Genomic DNA, 16,528 nt, shown 5'->3' with positions numbered 1-16,528 from the left:
TCTTATCACTATTCTAAAAGACCTCTAGGTGCGGAATGAATTAGATTTCAATAGGAACTAGCCAGCACCATGGCTCAGTATGCTCATTTCTTTCTTTTATTAAATTCTTTTGTGTGTGTAGTGTACGCATAATCCCCCGGTGTGTGTGTGAGCATGTGTGAGCATGTGTGAGCGTGTGTGAGCGTGTGTGAGCGTGTGTGTGTGTGTGTGTGTGTGTGTGTGTGTGTGTGTGCAGGTGTGTGTATGTGTAGATCAAAGACCTTTCTGCTGCTCTCCACCTGACTTTTTGAGGCAGGGTCTCTCACTGAACCTGGAGCTCGCATATTGCCTGGCTGGTTGGCTGGCTGACCAGTGAGCTCAGGATACTCCTGTCTCTTCCTATTGTGGTGCTTGGCTTTTTCACTTGGGTGCTGGGGATCTGAACTCAGGTCCTTGTGAGTATGTGGCAAGCACTTATTGACTGAACCATCTCTCCAGGTCCCAGTACTTTAAAAAGGAAGATTTAGAAAGAATTTAGATTTTTTTTTTAAAACTGGGAATTATGGGACAAGCAAATGAATAGGAGATTAGCATGATATTTTATTCTTGTGGTATTGGTTTATATATCACTAAAATGCATTTAAATTACTAGCTAGGATGTCTGAATATAATCATTTGTTTCTCACTCCCAACATGCATAATTGTTAATTATTCTATCTTTAACATAGTATCTTTATAGTTAAGATGACTAGAGAGGAAGCCTAGAGAACTACTACTTCCCAACAAATCTATAAAAAATATTTTTTTGTTATATTCAGGAAGTGGCTTAACATTGGAAAAATTATTCATTATATGTCATACTAATAAAGATGAACACATGATTATCCCTATAGCTTAGTGGTTCTCAACCTTCCTAATGCTGTGACCTTTTAATATAGTTCATGTGTGGTGACCCCCAAACATAAATTATTTTCATTGCTACTTAATAACTGTAATTTTGCTTCTGTATGAATCATAATGTAAATATCTGATATGCAGGATTGTCATAGGCAACCCCTGTGAAAAGGTCATTCAACAGCCAAAGGGGTAGTGACCCACAGGTTGAGAACCACTGCTATAGCTCAAGGAAAGTTATTTGTAAAATGTAATACCCAGTCTCATAACAACTCTAAGCAAAGTAGAAACAACAACAAAAAATGTTCTCAACTTTAAAAGGCCATGTGATAAAACCTACAGCTAACGTGTTTATTCAGTGAAAGACTGAATGCTTTCCCCTGAGACTGGGAACAGCAAAGCAGTTCAACATTTCACTGGCAATGCCAGCCAATGCAATAAGGCAGGTTTTAAGAAAGGTGTAAAGATTGGAAAGGAAGACATGAAACTGTCTTTGCATGCAAACATCATCATATTTACATAAAAGCACAAGAAACCTGCCAACCCTTATTACAGCCACAGTGAATTCATTAACATGGAGAAGGCAAATAACTTGACCAAAGTTCCACTTACAATCAGTAATTGGAAAAGTCAGAGTTTACGTCCAGGAAGTGTCTAAAGAAACCTGGCCTAGAGACCACCTCTTAACCAACACATATATGTAACTCAAAGACCAAGATGCTATTATTCACAGTAGATGAAATCTTGTCACTCACTGAAAAATAGACAAAAACCACAGGTCATTGTGTTAAGTGAAATAAGCCAGAAAGATGACTGCTACATTTTCACCCATATGAAAAGCTAAAAACTTAATGTCAAGTAAGAAGGTAGAACAGATTACCTGAGGCTGGGAAAGGTTGTAGTAGGAGACATAGAATTGGGATCATGATTCTAAAACACAAGTAGGAGGCACTAAGTTATAGTGTTCTACACACAGTTGCATGACTACATTTTACAACAACTTATGATGTATTTTACAAAGAATTAGGGAAGGGGAGTTTGGTGGCTCTGTCTTAAATTACTTTTTTATTGCTGTGACAAAACACCACAACCAAGAAAACTTATAAAAGAAAGTATTTAATTGGGCATAGAGTTTCAAAGGATTAGTGTCCATGATGGCGGAGCCAAGGCATGGCGGCAGGAACAGCTGAGAGCTCACATCTTGATCCACAAGCAGGAGGCAGAGAGAGAGGCACATTGGGAATGGTGTGAGTGTTTTGAAACTGCAAAGCCCTCCCGTGCAAGAGACACACCTTATCCAAGAAGGCCACACCTCCTAATTCTTCCCAAACAGTTCCATCAACTGGGGACTAAGTACTCAAAAATGTGTGAGCCCGTGGGGGACATTCTCATTAAAACTACCACAGGCCCCAAACACAAAGACATAAGATGGAATGCTACTACCTCGATCTGATCATTACCCATTGTATACATGTATTGAATTATGAATATGTATAATTTTTTTATTAGAAAGAGAGTGAAGCTCTGCCTCAAAATAAAGAGTAAAAAGAGCCGGGTGGTGGTGGCGCACGCCTTTAATCCCAGCACTCGGGAGGCAGAGCCAGGCGGATCTCTGTGAGTTCGAGGCCAGCCTGGGCTACCAAGTGAGCTCCAGGAAAGGTGCAAAGTTACGCAGAGAAACCCTGTCTCGAAAAAAAAAAAAAAACGAGTAAAAAGAAGGGTAGGGCAAAAGCAATCTACAGATTCAATGCAATCCCCATCAAAATCCCAACACAATTCTTCACAGACTTGGAAAGAAAAATACTCAACTTCATATGGAAAAACAAAAGACCCAGGATAGCTAAAAGAATCCTATATGATAAAGCAACCCTTGGAGGCATCACCATCTCTGACCTCAAACTCTACTATAGAGCTATAGTAATAAAAATAGCTTGGTACTGGTATAAAAACCGACATATGGACCAATGGAATCGAATTGAAGACCCTGACATTAATCCATGCACATATGAACACCTGGTTTTTGACAAAGGAGCCAAAACTATACAATGGAACAAAGAAAGTATCTTCAACAAATGGTGCTGGCATAACTGGATCTCAAAATGTAAAAGATTACAAATAGATCCATATCTGTCACCATGCACAAAACTCAAGTCCAAGTGGATCAAAGACCTGAACATAAATCCAGTTACACTAAACTTAATAGAAAAGAAAGTAGGAAGCACTCTTGAATGCTTTGGCACTGGAGACCATTTCCTAAATAAAACACCAATAGCACAGACCCTGAGCACAACAATTAATAAATGGGACCTCTCCAAATTGAGAAGCTTTTGCAGGGCAAAAGACACAGTCAATAAGACAAAAAGACAGCCAACAGAATGGGAAAAGATCTTCACCAACCCCACATCTGACAGAGGATTGATCTCCACAGTATATAAAGAACTCAAGAAACTAGACATCAAAATACTAAACAGTCCAATTAAAAAATGGGCTAAAGAGGTAAACAGAGAATTCACAAAACAAGAATCACAAATGGCTGAAAGACATTTAAAGAAATGGTCAACATCCTTAATCATCAGAGAAATGCAAATCAAAACGACTCTGAGATACCACCTTACATCTGTCAGAATGGCTACGATCAAAAACACCAATGACAGTCAATGTTGGAGAGGATGTGGAGCAAAGGGAACACTCCTCCACTGTTGGTGGGAATGCAAACTTGTACAACCACTGTGGAAATCAGTATGGCGGTTTCTCAGAAAATTAGGAATCGAACTACCTTAAGACCCAGCCATCCCAGTCTTGGGCATATACCCAAGGAATGCTGATTCATACCATATGTTCATAGCAGCACTATTTGTAATAGCCAGAACCTGGAAACAACCTAGATGCCCGTCCATGGAAGAATGGATGAAAAAAAATGTGGTACATATACACAATGGAGTACTACTCAGCAGAGAAAAACAATGAAAGCATGAAATTTGCAGGCAAATGGATGGAACTAGAAAAAATCATCCTGAGTGAGGTAACCCAAACTCAGAAAGACAGTCATGGTATGTACTCACTCATAAGTGGATTCTAGATATAAAATAAAGAACAATCAGACCACAACCCATAGAACCATGGAGGCTATATATATAGCATGGAGGTCCCTAGGACGACTGTGGCTTATAATAAATTTCGGATTTACTCAATTATTGAAAAAAAATAGCCAAATGAATGGAAACACATGAACTATGAACCAGAGGCTGAGGGGCCCCCAGCTGGATCAGGCCCTCTGAATAGGTGAGACAGTTGCTTGGCTTGATCTGTTTGGGAGGCATCTAGGCAGTGGGACTAAGTCCTGTGCTCATTGCATGAGTTGGCTGTTTGAAACCTGGAGCTTATGCAGGGACGCTTGGCTCAGTCTGGGAGGAAGGGACTGGACCTGCCTGGACTGAGTCTACCAGGTTGATCGCAGTCCTCGGGGGAGGATTTGCCCTGGAGAAGGTGGGAATGGGGGGTGGGCTGGGGGGAAGGGGAGGGGGTGGGAGGGGGGAGAACAGGGGAACCCGTGGCTGATATGTAGAACTGAATGGTATTGTAAAATAAAGTAAAAGGAAAAAAAAAAGAAGGGTAGGGAGTGTAGCTCAGTGGTATAGTGATTGCCTTGTGTGTGTGAGGCTGTAGGTTCAATTCTCAGTATATGCAGAAAAAAGACAATAAAAAGAAATAAAACCTAAATGCTAAATGCAAATACTAAACATCATGCCTCCTCACCAATGTTTCTGAGTTTCACTCAGATTTTGTTGGAGATGAATAAGAAAAACAAGACATGAATCCTGAATCCTTATTCTGTATATGAGAAGCATCACTACTCAACTGACTGGCTAATAACAGAACTTATAGATATGATCATCACACAGGCCTGTATATATATGTCACACTAAAAATGCCCTCCCCAATACAGTGCCATATATATATATATATATATATATATATATATATATATATATCCCACTTAGCCCTTATCCCCAAATGGTAAACATTTGAATTTGGTAAGACATGTTTCTAATTATAAAAGACAAAATCTGGGTGCTGAAGGTGCATTTGGGTCATCACCCTCAGGTCTGAAGGAGGGCAGAATTTGAAAGCCTGGCATGGTGTTTGAAAGCAAGGTGCTAAATGCCCAATTAGCCACAAACCAAAGTAAAGGCTGCTGGCACTTACGCCTTTTTAGGGGCTGTCATCAAGGACTTTAGATATGGGCTTTTAAAGTAGCTACACTCAAGACTCATGGGGGACCCAGGAGGTAATGACCATTGCTAAACTAACAAGCACTGACTGAACCCACTGTCTAATCCTGGAGCTGTCAATCAACACCAGACACCAAGAAGAGGCTGAGAGAAACTACAGCCTAAGCGCTTCACCTCGAGAGCAGAGTCAGGGCAGTTGCAAAGTACAGGCTAAGCATCTTCCATCCAAAAATCCCCAATCCTCCCGAATCTGAGACCTTTCAAGCATTGACAAGATACCTCTGTGGAAAATTCTATCATGAAATTCATTGCTTCATGAAAAAGTTATTTAAAAAGCAATATAGTTAACAGTCAGCCTCTGTACATAACGTATACACAAAACACAAACTTTATGTTTAGAGTTGGGTCCCATCTCCAAAATGTCTCATTATTTAGAAGCAAATATTTCAAAATTTTAAAAAGCTGTACTCTAAAATGTTTCTAATCCCAGCCTTTCAGGAAAGGGATGCTTACCTTGTGGTGGTTGTGGGTCCAGCTAGAGATTAACTGTAGGAAGAGCCTGGCTTATTTCACACTGCCTGTTCAGGTTCGGGGTTTTAGTCCCTTCCGGGACTAAACAGTGCTTCCCAAGCTGTTTGGGAGCTAGGCTTTGAGGCTTTGGCCTGTTGCCAATGGTGACATCACAAATGCTTTCCACAGCTGCGACTCTTGGGTCGTTTCACATGTTCTATGAAGAAAATTCCCTTGAAGATTCCCCGGGCTCAGCCAGCAATGTTAGTAAAGGTCCTCCAGCGCTTGACCAGCAACCCCAGCAGACTCTCTTCCCTCTGCCACAAAGTCCACTCCAGGCCCAGGCCAGAAGCAAAAATATCTTGTGGGAGATTAGAGTGGCTTTCCTGCCAACTGGAAAGGGATCCAGACATGATTAGCCATGTAAAGAGAAAAGCAGGAAAAATAGATAGATAAAGAAGATGTTCTTGGCTTGCAAGAGAACTAAGAGACCTCGTGTTAAGGGAGATCAGAGACTAGCAAGAAGGAGCCAATCAATGCCCTGCAGTGTCTGTGGATATCACAGATGGGATCCTGAGAATGTCAGAATAGGGAATGATTGCACCCAAGAGTGCATGAGGCTCAACTCTTACACTGTTCCTTCCTGCTTGCTCTATCACCGAGCGGAAGAGAGCGCCACTCTGCCGGGACAGACTATATGTGGTCATGTAGCCTCTGCCATGCAGTTCTCTGATTGAAAGGTTCAGTGCTGGGACCTCTTCCAAACCTGTCACCAGTGTGAAGACATACGAAGGACTTCCTTATGCTTTCAGGCTTTGATTTGACCTAAAGAAGAACCAATGAGTTTCGGGTAGTCCTGTGTTATTAGGAGCCTCAAGTCTAGGCAAAAATACAATAGCTTGAAAGGTACAAAAAGAATATTGGGTTGTTTGGTTAGAATGTAATAACTTGGGCAGATAACGAGACTGTCTGTTTGGAATTTTTTCCAGAATCTCATAAGAGGAAATCTTGTATTCTTTTAACTTTTAGTAGAAAATGAATGCACTGAGGAACGGTTTTTTGTTTGTTTTTGTTTTTGTTTTTAATCCCATGATAGCAACCTCAAATGTGAAGTTTGTCTTTAAAAATTGTTAGGTATAAAACACAGAATTCTCAGGACAAGCAGACTTGGCCAACAGCGCAACAACCACATACTCGAAGGCCTAACATGTGGTGTGGTGTGGTAAAGTGAGAAATCCATGGGAGTCTGCTTAAGGAGTATTAGGGAATTTATTAGAGTATAAATGGAGGAAATACACTAATGAATACAGAACTGAGTAGACAGCTGAAGCCATCCTCTGATCTGACTGGAGCAAATCCACCTGGCAGATTGATCCCACCAGGAAGCAGGAAGAAGAGACCTCGTGATCCCTCTCCCTTTCCTTTTAAGAGGTCATGGCAAGAAGCACCTCCTCCTTCAGGCGTATAGCCCAAGGTCATGGGCAGAGCAAATCCCACTAACAGTGTCGAGTTAAATTTGGCTATATATCTAGATAACAGTGTGCTGTCCCTGCAGCTCTTTCATTGTTTTGATCCACTGTATGCAAATCATGAGCTTCTAATTATTTTCCTGATGAAAGAAACAATCATCATTCATCCAGCTTCACCTTACCAGGACTCCGGTGGCTCCAGAGTACATGACTGAGTGCAAGAGTCCAACATTGCATTTGTGGTCTGTTGGCAGCTGAATTATGGGACTCCTGTGGGCTATGCTGCCGTGGAAAAGGGAGCGTGGTGGAGAGGAACTCATGAATGCATCATTAATGCCACTACATCTCAGCTCATTGTGTACCTAAGAACGGAATTTAGGCTGAGATGGAGACTGAGATGCCTCACACACGTGAGATACTAAACACTTACATGTGTACACCCCCCATCGTGTGTCATACACACCAAAGGTTAATAGTTGAGGTTGATTTATTGCCCTACATAACATCGTCCAAAGGCAGACTGTTATAATTAGTTTCATTTATTTTCAACCTGCTCAGCAAGAACATGGAGAAGAACATGAATCCTGATGTCACATGTAGGTAGACGGGAAACTGACGTAGTCAAAAGAGCGTCAGCATTGAACATGACCTCCTCATCCGATTTTGGTCTTTATCTCTGTGATCTGAAACACTTTATTCCTGGTTCGGTATTGGGATGAAATGCCTAAAACAAGACACTGAAAACACCCAAGACACTGACAGTTTAAACACAATCACGGACACAGCGAAGTACAGCCGGGTCTGCCTGAGCCTAGTCTGAACTCACTCTTTAAACCCGGGAAAATCTGTACCAATGATTTAGTCTCTAATCACATGATAGAAGCTGTGTGAGAAACACACACACACATATCTCCTACATTTTTGTTTGTTTTGTTGGTTGGTTGGTTGGTTGGTCTTAGTTTTTTTTTTTTTTTGAGACAGGGTTTCTCAGTATGTAGCCCTGGCTGTCCTGGGACTTACTCTATAGACCAGGTAGGCCTTGAACTCAACGAGACCTGCCTGCCTCTGCCTCCTGAGTGCTGAGGTTAAAGGCATGCATGACCACTGTCTGGCAACAAATCTCCTAAATCTTAATTCACCTAATATATTCAATTTAGATTTATATAAATATATACATTATGAATTATCCAAAAACCATGTATTGAGTGGAAATGTTTGTGTGTGTGCGTGTGTGTGTGTGTGCGTGTGTGTGCGTGTGTGTGTGTGTGTGTGTGTGTGTGTGTGTGCGTGTGCGTGTGTGTGCGTGTGTGTGTGTGTGTGTGTGCGTGTGCGTGTGTGTGCGTGTGTGTGTGTGTGTGTGTGTGTGTGTGTGTGTGCGCGCGCGCGTTCGTGTGGTGATGGCTATCAAACCCAGGGCCCTGTGAATGCTAGATCTAAATATAAGGCCTCTTGGAAATATCAGAGATTTACCAAGAGGGTAGAATAGAGGGGACATGATTTATCCTTCCTTCATAATCAACTAAAAAACTGGACAAAACACAGAAAACACTGTTTTTCAGACATTAGCTGACAGAAAACACAGGCCTGTGATATCTGAACAAAAAGATACAAAGTGAACCCTAGAGAGTTCCAGCCTGCTTCCTGGGGCAGTTCCAGGAACACCGTGGGGGGAGCACTGTGTAGAGAGCTCCCTGGGTGGAAAAGACTGAGGGATCTAGGGCTGATGGCTGAACTACCTGCAAGGAGAGATGAGCAAAGAGAGGAAAGAGGAGGGGATGAGAGAGGAGAGGAGGAAAACTCTGGATTCTGTTCTCCACACAGACCTCCCTGGAGCATTTGGCTTAGTTCTGATGGACATGTCAACATATCTGAGAACTACTCCAGACCACCTCAAAGGAGTAGATGGAACAGTTCCATGTTCCCACAGGACAGGGGTAATTTATATTCAGGTATTCAGCTGTATTTCAAAATGAATTAAAGGAATGGAATGAACTTCAGCAATGGGAGTATCAAATTCACAATGACTAGTATCCATGAAAACGACAAGACAGACAGAGAAGCTAGACAGAGTCCAGAGCCCCGCAGGAGTGGAAGGACTGGCAGGCACAGCATTAACGTGGCATTAGTAACTGCACCCCACATGCTCACGAGGCAGAAGACACACGAGAATGAGGACAAGGCAAAGGGGAATGTAAGAAACCCCAAATCCAGCTTCCAGTCACTGGAGAGACAGCATCCGAGACAAAAGCAGACCGGACCGGAGTAACAACGGATTAGAAGACACAGCATCAGGAACGACCCAGCAGGAAAGAAAGACAGAAGTAAAGAGAAACAAGCTGTCATCATTGGCCTCATCAGCAATCTAATGTTCTTGAGACCAGAGTTTCAGAAGGAGAGGGACCTGGGTGGAAGGGAACAGAAACAGTCAAGTTTTCCAAACTCGATGAAAGCCATGAATTCACAGATCCAAAAAGCACATCCAAGCAGAATCCATGGAAAGAAAATGACTCCAAGGAACAGTCAAACTGCTGAGCTGATGACAGGAAGACCCTGAAAACATGCAGGAAAAAAGGACACATTACGTAGGAGCAAAGGGAGGATCCGGGACTTTTCATACATGATGTATGCAGCAGTCAGTGGACTGAAGAAACTGAAGAAGAAAAATGAAAAAGAAATTAACACTCAGCCTCAAATTCCACACCCAGGAAACAGCCCTCAAAATGAGGGTAAAATTGAGCTTTTCAGACAGATAAATAATAAATAAATGAACTCTAGAATAACTGTACTATTGAAAACGTTAAAGGCTGGGCTTGGTGGTGTATGCCTTTAAACCCAGCACTCAGACTTCTGTGAGTTCAAAGCTAGCCAGGACTACACAGTGAGACCACAGGAGCACACAGTGGAATGACATTTGAAGTCAGTAAGAGAGAGCCATTAGGAAAGTCCCAGATATTTGAGAAAGAACGCACTTTAAAATAATTCATGAGTCAAGGAATAAATCACAGGGGAAATTAGTAAATATTTCGAATGTAATGAAATGAAAAAGCATTCCATACAAAATCCGCATGAGAGACAGAGAAGTGGTCCTTAGGGGTTTCTAGCCTTAAACTACCCATTGAGAAGAGAAAGCTCTGGAATTTTAACCTCAGCTTCTATCTTAAGAAGTAAGAAAAGAGCAAATGAGATACGAGGCATAAGAAGTATGAACGAGGGGGGGCGGGCAAAATAACCAGACAGAGTGGGAAAGCGGCGGGAAGATCATCCAAACGAAAGGCTGGTTCTTCGTAACTAGCAGTAAAACTGCAGACTTCCAGCGGGTGATGGGAAGGGGAAAACCCGAGATGATAGAAATCTCACAGACGTTAAAAGGACAACGGGGCAGCACTATGAATTACTTTATGCCAATACATTACATAGCTCAGGTGAAATGGACCATTTCCTGGAAAGACACAAACTATCAGAGTTCATGAAGAACAGACAAGCTGAAGAGTTCTCTCACCCACACTCTTTTTATTATTTATTTATTTATTTATTTATTTATTTATTTATTTATTTATTTATTTATTTATTTATTACAGAGTATCTGGGATTATAAGTATGTGCTACCATGCTGGTTACACTGTATCTATTAAAAATAATTTGTGTGGGGCTGGAGAGATGGTTCAGAGGTTAAGAGCACTGAGGTCCTGAGTTCAATTCCCAGCAACCACATGATAGCTCACAACCATCTGTAATGAGATCTGATCTGTGCCCTCTTCTGGTCTGCAGGCATACATGCAGACAGAACACTGTATATGTAATAAGTAAATCTTTAAAAAAAAAAAAAAAACTCGTGTGGTGGGGCACACCTTAAATTCCAGCACATGGGAGGCAGAGTCAGGCAGATCTCTGTGAGTTCCATGCCATCCTGGTCTACAAAGTGAGTTCCAGCAGGACAGTCTGGGCTACACTGAGAAACCCTGTCTACAAAAATAAATATAATTAAATGGTTTGAAACCTTCCTACAAAGACAAGATGACTTCACTTGTGAATTCCACTAAATATTCAGGGAAGATATAATGTCAATATTATATGAATATGTCTAGAAAACCGAAGAGGGAAGCCATCTACTCACCCTGTGATCCCAAATCCCTCAGAAACCAGCACCACAGGGAATATCCTGAAAGTATCAAAGATGAAGGGTCCTTAACAAGGAGGACAAGTGCAGACAAGCCACAGCCAACACGGAGCTGGAGGACAGGGAGCTTGCGGACATTGTCACACCGCCTCTGTCCCCTAAGGACGAGGACCCTGTGCTGAGCAGCATGGACTCCCGGGCCGGCTCCCTCGGGTGCGGGTATAAGTCTCACTGCACACAGCTGCCTGACTTCAGCCAAGTTACTCAACTTTTCTGTGCCTCAATCTCCTCCTCATCTACACCTGGAGATGATAACAGCACACCCTTTATACGGCTGTTATGAAGATTAAAGGTGCACACACACGCACGCGCACACGCACGCGCACGCGCATGCACACGCACATGCACATGAGGGGGTCGGGGAGATCAGTGGGTAAAGTACTTGCCATGCAATCATGAGGTCCTGGGTTGATCCCCAGAACCCAAGTATCCAAGCAAAAAGCTGATCACAGTGGCACGTGCTTGTAATCCTAGAGACAGACAGGCAGATGGCTGGGGCCTGATAGGTGAGCCCCAGGTCCCAGGAAAGACCCTGCTTCCAAAAACAAAATGGTACCTCTTGAAGAATGACATCTGAGGTTGATCTCTGGTCTCCACAGCTATGTGTGCAAGTGTGTACACACAAACACCACTCACCACATACACACACACACACACACACACACACACACACACAGAGTAAACCACATACACACACACACACACACACACACACACACAGAGTAAAGTAGAAACATGGCCAACGCTCATCCACAGTCTAGTATGCAGAAAACACTACATACATGTCTGGTGAAATTATCCATGTGCCAGTTGATGGCTGTCTTCATATATCTGCCCTCAAAGCGAATGATGAAGCAAGTAAGTGACTGTCCTCACTGTGTTAGCCAGGCTCCCGCCATCACAAATTACTACAAATTCAGTGCCTTGAAATAACAAAATGTAACTCCTCAACGTTCTGGAGGCCAGAAGTACAATATTAGCTTCATTGGGCTAAAACCAAAGCAGCCAGCGAGGCTGCACCCCCGTGACGACCAAGGAGGGATTGTTCCCGAGTCTTCCGGCTTCCGGGAACTTCCAGCACTCCTTAGGGCTCACAGCCTTATCAGTCCAATCTCTGCCTCCTAGCTGTGCCTCCCTCTTACCAGGATGTCCGTGATTGGACAGTTCAAGACACTCTCTCTGGTCAAGATCTTTATCTTAATCACATCATCAAAGAGCCTTTTCCTTTTGAGGCAACGTTTGTAGGTCCCAGAGATCTGGGATCCAGATTTGAGGAGTCGTTATCCAGCCTACATCATAAATTGTGTTGTGCGGCAATTACAACTTACCACTTATTTGTAAAGGATATCTGGCTCTCTCTACAATAAAATTACCAGTGCCCAGAAGCCATATTCCAGTCATAGTCACCTGAGATTAGTCCCAAACCACGGCAGAATCTCCCCAAGGACTGAAGCAGCTGAATGATGTTAACACACAGTCTCAAATCTATACACCTATGATACTCATCACAGACTTAGCAGGGGGGGTTCCTGGAAATACACTGGGCCTTCTTGTGGTTCAAATAAAACATTTAAAAAATACATAATTTGCTATTGTCATTACTATGATAAGAATGTGCACGTGTGTACTCATTCACACATGTGGAGTCAGAGGACGGTTTTGTGGAGTCAGATCTCTTCTCGTCCCTTTCCATGGGTTTCAGGTATTTAGTTCTGGTTCTCAGGTGTTTGCACAGTTTTTACACACCGAGTCATCTCTCTGGCCCTAAAACAGCTTTCTTTCTAAGACCACCAATCAGAGTCAAGAAAACTGGGAGAAAGTATATTTAATGGCGGCAATTTGCCTGCCTCCCTTTGTAGAACTGTTGAGAGCACGAAATAAGGACTTTACATAATTACAGTGTAAATGCTCAGCCAACGGTACTCTCAATCATCAGTATGTAATAAAGCCCATGCCGCACACAGCCCCATCTTCTAATAAAGTAGAAATACCATCTCATCTTTGATTTCCTTCTATGTAGGAGCAGGGAAGTTACTCCTTTGGGACAGTGATGTCATAGGCAGGGCACTGCTGAAAATGTGGAAAGAGCAATTACAATTCTGAGACGCGTGTCCTTGAGAAACAGGAAAGGAGGGGTTGAGACAGGACTTCCTAAGTGAACGGGGGATGACAAGCAGGGTCCAGAGAGTCTCGTGTCCGTCTCCGGAGGCTGACAGTACTGGAGGCTCAGAAGAAGAGGGACAGTGAAGTTTCAAGGGAGCCAAGAGACTCATTCTCTGTTCGAATATACTGAATGGCGACGGGAAGCAAGGGGGAGACATGTATGGCTGAAACTCAAGGCAGCTCCTGCTCTGGGCAAAGAGGACCTCACAGCTCCAAGCCATGCTGCTGCTCCTCTGGAAATGGCCAGTGTCTTAGGGTTCCTATTGCTGTGACCAAACACCATGACCAAAGTGCAAGTTGGGGAGAAACGCATTTATTTGGCTTCCCATGGCTTGCTCAGCCTGTTTTCTTACAGAACCCAGGACCACCAGCCCAGAGATGGCACCAACCACCATGGGCTGAGCTCTCTCTCTCCTGTTGATCACTAATTGAGAAAATGTCTTATAGCTGGATCTCATGGAGGTATTTCCTCAACTGAGGCTCCTTCCTCTCTGATGACTCTACCGGTATCAAGTTGACCCACAAGACCAGTTAATACAGCCAGCCTCCAGCCAGGGCCTGGCATGCCTCCCCAACTGGGAGTGAATGCAGCCACTCTCTGCCAATAGTTAATTCTGATTTTCAACTGAATTGGATTAAGAACACCTAGCTGTGTTCAAGTATGAAATTCTCAAAAAATTATTTTAAAAAAGAACAAGAACAGTTCATAAAAATGGTTTGATTCTAAGTATTTTCTATAAGGGACAAATAATCATAGCCAGCAATGCTGTGAAAAATTAAGCCCTTGCTGTAAAATTTAATAAAAGCCTAATTGCTTTTTTCCTTGGGGGATGGGAGCACATTGTCACAGACCAAGTTGTAATGAAAAAGTTTATACTTGCATTATTCCTAAGTAACAGAGTCAGGGTATGGATGATACAATCAACAAAAACTCTACTTCTCAAACAAACACTTTGAGTTATTAATAGAAATATGAAAGAAATAACACTTAGCAGGGGTGTACATGACCTTGACATCTACAAATACAGAAATGCGTTGGGTCAAATTCATAGCCATTAATATTCATCCTGGATATATACAGGCCACAGGTTACATGCACTGGAGACAAACGTGATACCATGTTCATATACTTTATCTTCTATAAGGAACTTCTATTTTTTTTTTTTTTTTTTTTTTTGGTTTTTCGAGACAGGGTTTCTCTGTGTAGCTTTGGAGCCTGTCCTGGAACTTGCTCTGTAGACCAGGCTGGCCTTGAACTCACAGAGATCCACTTGCCTCTGCCTCCTGAGTGCTGGGATTAAATAGCTTCTATTTTTTTTTTAACCATTTTTTTTTCTTTTTTTGGTTTTTCGAGACAGGGTTTCTCTGTGTAGCTTTGCGCCTTTTCCTGGAACTCACTTGGTAGCCCAGGCTGGCCTCGAACTCACAGAGATCCGCCTGCCTCTGCCTCCCGAGGGCTGGGATTAAAGGTGTGCGCCACCACCGCCCGGCCAAATAGCTTCTATTTTAATAGTCTTTCCTTTTACCTGAATTCTGCCTTTCTCCCTCTTGTTAACTGGCATGGAAGAACATCAGTGCTCAATTAAGGAGGAGAATTCTTGGAGTCCAGATTCATTACTGCAACTTCTAGGAAGGCTCTGTACCTCTGCACATCTCAGCTTCCCCATTTCAAGTGGAATTAAATAGGAGGTCACAGCAAACAAACACAGCCTCACTGTGCAGCAAAGACCTTAGACCATCTCATTAGTTCATTTCATTAATTCTTCAAGGTACTGCCTATGGGGATTCCCATCAAACAGAAGAAGACACGGGCAGAGTGGGACTGGAGGAAGAATGCGGGTCATAGCTGAGTGGCAGAGACAAGGCTGGAACCTAAGTGTCCCTCTGATTGGCCTCCATCTCCTGCTCCACACAGGCTAGTGACAGGAGTCACTGTGACAGTGACAGGCACTCATGGAGCAAACCATCCATGCATTAAAGCACAACAGGCTTGAAAATCACACTTTCAAACAAAGCATAAGAGAAAAGGGGTAAGAAATGGGGCTTTTGTGCTCTCAGCCACAATGGAGACAGATGTGTCCTTCCCCGGTCCCTTATTTGCAGCAAAAATGACTCTGTCCCTAGACAGAAACCTACCTCGAGACTCTACTTTATGAGTCAGAAAGAGGATTTTACTGAGAATCAAAGGTAAGAAGCAGCAGGAAGCCAGGCAGGAGTGCCGCATGCCTTTAATCCCAGCACTCAGGAGGCAGAGCCAGGCAGATCTCTGTAAATTCAAGGCCAGCCTGGTCTACAGAGTGAGTTCCAGGACAGGCTCCAAAGCTACACAGAGAAATCCTGTCTCGAACAAACAAACAAACAAAAGAAGCGGCAGGAGATAAACTGCTCACACTCTTTCCACTTATTTTCTTTTACATTATTTATTTGTGTGTGTGGGTGTGCGTGCATATGTATGTAGACCCACACAGGCCACGGAACACATGGAGTCAGAGGACAGCTTGCGAGAGTCAATTCTCTCCTTCCACCTTGTCGGTTTCAGACATCTACGATTGTCAGGCTTGGGTATTGAGTGCCTTTACTTATCCCGTCCAACCATCTCCTTGATCCATTTTCCCAAATTTTCTTTGAAGATAGGTTCTCACTATGTAGCCCAGATTGGCCTTGAACTCAGTATCCTCCTGCCTCAGACTTCCAAGTGTTGGAATCACAGGCATGCACCATTATGCCCCCAGTGTTAACATCATTTCTACGAAAGCTTCAAAACATTTTTAAAATGCTCAGATCCTCTTATACTTAAAAAAGTAACTTAGGGTCAAGTGTGCAAAACATCTAAGTGTGGACTCCAGCCTTCAAACTACGGCCACGCTTTTACCACCATCGTCTCTTGCGTGCAATGGACCGTTTGAAAAAGTGCCGAATAAACAATTGTGAAATAAAACAATCCTATTTCGTAAATGAGTTCACAGGAACTTTTCACTTCCAGATAGTTACCCAAAGAAACAGGTGCCCCGTGACAGCCATCATCTGTCCTGGAGAGCTGCCCTGCCCTGGAGAGCTTCCTCCTCAGAGCCCATGGAAAAGCCTCGAGCCTCACTGATCCCATG

At 43.0% G+C, this 16,528-nt stretch overlaps 1 protein-coding gene across 6 annotated transcripts in view; it reads right to left on the bottom strand.

The window, feature by feature from the left end:
- Phc2 (polyhomeotic homolog 2) overlaps nucleotides 1-16,528 on the bottom strand; it is a 108,644-nt gene that overhangs the window by 80,130 nt on the left and 11,986 nt on the right. The window contains exon 1 of one of the 6 annotated variants that reach the window (XM_076565110.1): nucleotides 12,044-12,260. The exons of 4 other annotated variants lie outside the window; for them this stretch is intronic. The gene's annotated coding sequence lies outside the window, so the exon portion shown is untranslated. Of the gene's footprint in view, nucleotides 1-5,618; nucleotides 5,942-12,043; nucleotides 12,261-16,528 lie in introns of those variants that run through there. One more of the 6 variants, XM_076565109.1, reaches the window with a different exon arrangement.

This window comes from Peromyscus maniculatus, chromosome 2, assembly GCF_049852395.1.
Source record: "Peromyscus maniculatus bairdii isolate BWxNUB_F1_BW_parent chromosome 2, HU_Pman_BW_mat_3.1, whole genome shotgun sequence".
Taxonomy (NCBI): domain Eukaryota; kingdom Metazoa; phylum Chordata; class Mammalia; order Rodentia; family Cricetidae; genus Peromyscus; species Peromyscus maniculatus.
This window is presented reverse-complemented; position numbering and strand designations above follow the sequence as displayed.